The 2,506-nt window shown below is 40.0% G+C and overlaps 1 pseudogene; it reads right to left on the bottom strand.

Annotated features, from left to right (window-relative positions):
* Nucleotides 1-1,094: 1,094 nt before the first annotated feature.
* Nucleotides 1,095-1,194, bottom strand: LOC114236329 (U6 spliceosomal RNA; annotated as a pseudogene).
* Between the last annotated feature and the right edge of the window lie 1,312 nt (nucleotides 1,195-2,506).

Raw genomic sequence — 2,506 nt, 5'->3', positions numbered from 1 at the left:
CACTTTAAATATATCATGCCACTCCCTTCTGGCCTGCAAAGTTTCTGCTGAAAAATCAGCAGATAGCCTTATGGGGGATGCCCTGGATGTACCTCTTTGTTTTCTCTTGCTGCCTTTAAAATTCTCTTTAATTTCTGCTGTTTTAATTATGGTATGTCTTGGTCTCTCTTTGGGTTCATCTTGCTTGGGACTTTCTGTGCTTACTGGACCTGGGTATCTGTTTCTCTCTTTGGGTTAGGGAAGTTTTCAGCCATAATTTCATCAAATACATTTTCTGCCCCTTTCTCTCTCACTTCTCCTTCTGGGATCCCTATAATGTGAACCTTAGTACACTTGATGTTGTCCTAGAAGTCGCTTTAACTTCATTAAAAAAAAAATTTTTTTTTTTTGTCTGTTCTGATTGGGTGATTTCCATTATTCTAACTTCCAGGTCACTTGTACATTTTTCTGTATCACCTAATTTGCTATTAATTCCTTCCAGTGTATAGTTTTCATTTCAGTTATTGTATTCTTCAGCTCTGATTGGTTCTTTCTTATATGTTCTTTGTTGAAGCTCTGAGTTCCTCAATTTTTCTCCTGAGTTCAATGAGCATCTTTATGACCATTTCTTTATACTCTTTATCAGGTAAATTACTTATCTTCATTTTATTAGGGTTCTTCCCCCCTTGAGGTTTTATTTTGCTCTTTTGTTTGGAACATATTCCTGTCTTCTCATTTTGTTTGACTTTCTCTGTCTCTATGAAATTAGGTGAAAGTTACCTATCCCAGTCTTCATGGTGTATGGGAACATCCCTATGCAGTTTGTGTGTGGCCAGTGGCTTTAGTGCGAGAGCTGGACATGAAGTGAACAGGGGCCATGTCTTCTCCTGGGGTGCATTGGCAGCTGGCTTCTTGGTGGGAAGTAGGGCTGGGGTTGGAGTGGCTAGAGTCAGTTGCAAGCTAGGGCTTCTCCTGGTTCAGTGGTGGTTGCTGCCATCAGGGGGGGCTAGTCCAGGGCCCAAGGGGGTGGAGCAGGAGCCCTGAGGGAGCTGGGCTTCTTCTAGAAGCAATGGCAATCTCTGCCATGGTTGAGGGCATGGCTGGGGTCTGAGGGGAAAAATATAGAACACTTCACAAATTTGTGTGTAATCCTTGTGCAGGGGCCATGCTAATCTCTGTATCATTCCAATTCTAGTATATGTGCTGCTGAAGCAAGAATTAGATTTTATTTTTCTTTTTGCTTGAGTTTATCCTTAATATTTTCCAAGAAAATTGTAAACTTTCTGAGAAAGCCATTAAATAGCTGGGTTCAAGCTCCCCCTTTTCGCTTAACAATATTGCTTTGTTGTCTCCTAGATACTATAGGACAGGAGAAAATTCTTATGTCAATCTGACTTTTCTCCCCTTTGTATACTTACCTTTTTAAAAAAAATTTATTTATTTTTGGCTGTGTTGGGTCTTCATTGCTGCACACAGGCTTTCTCTAGTTGTGGCGAGCAGGGGCTGCTCTTTGTTGTGGTGCGTAGGCTTCTTATTGTGGTGGCTTCTCTTGCTGCAGAGCACGGGCTCTAGGCACGTGGGATTCAGTAGTTGCAGCACGCGGGCTCAGTAATTGTGGCTCATGGGCTCTAGAGCACAAGCTTGGTAGTTGTGGCACACAGGCTTAGCTGCTCTGCGGCATGTGGGATCTTCCCAGACCAGGGATCGAACCCGTGTCCCCTTCATTGGCAGGTGGATTCTCAACCACTGTGCCATCAGGGAAGCCCTGTATACTTACTTTTTTGCTCATTTGCAGAGTGACCAAAATGTGGCATTAAGTAGGTCTTTTCACTTATTTCCTCTTTTCTAGGTCTTTTAATCTGGAACGCCTATTAAATAGTTATTATATCTCATTTACTAATCTAGAAGATATTTATTGTGACTCTACTTTTTGCCAGTCTCTGTGCTGGTTGTTTAGCAGTGAATAAAATACAAGTCTCTACCTTCATATAACTCACAGTCTATTGACCACTTAGATTTATTCTCTGTGCTTCCAACTCTTCCCACAGATTTTCCATTATTTTGACTTTCGTACACTTGCGCTTGTATGGTTACTTGACTTGAATTCTCTTGATGTTTTAGTTTTACCTTTGTGCTTATGGCAACTTTTTACATCTTTTTTTTTTTTTTCTAATCTCACTCTTAAAGTCTTAAAGGATAACTTAAAAGTGCCTTCAAATGTTGAGATGAAGATGGAAAAGACATACACTTTGAGCACATTATACACATATACATGTCTCTTAAGCAGGTGCTGTTATTTTAACTATACTAACAAAAGAAGCTACAAGATAATAAGTCCCTTTATAAAGAGAAAAATCACTCTCAGAATGTTCTCTATTCTTCATCATACCCTCCTCTCTCTATTGGAACTTCCAAGAGAAAAAAAGGTAGCATGAAGAGACCTATTATTTGAGTACTTTTATTTGCTGAGTACTTAACTCACTGCACCTTCACAACAATATGAGACAAATATTGTCAAATAGGCTTG

Source organism: Balaenoptera acutorostrata, chromosome 3 (genome assembly GCF_949987535.1).
Source record: "Balaenoptera acutorostrata chromosome 3, mBalAcu1.1, whole genome shotgun sequence".
NCBI classification, from domain to species: Eukaryota; Metazoa; Chordata; class Mammalia; order Artiodactyla; family Balaenopteridae; genus Balaenoptera; species Balaenoptera acutorostrata.
The sequence above is the reverse complement of the archived record's forward strand: the minus strand, read 5'-3'. Positions and strand labels throughout refer to the sequence as shown.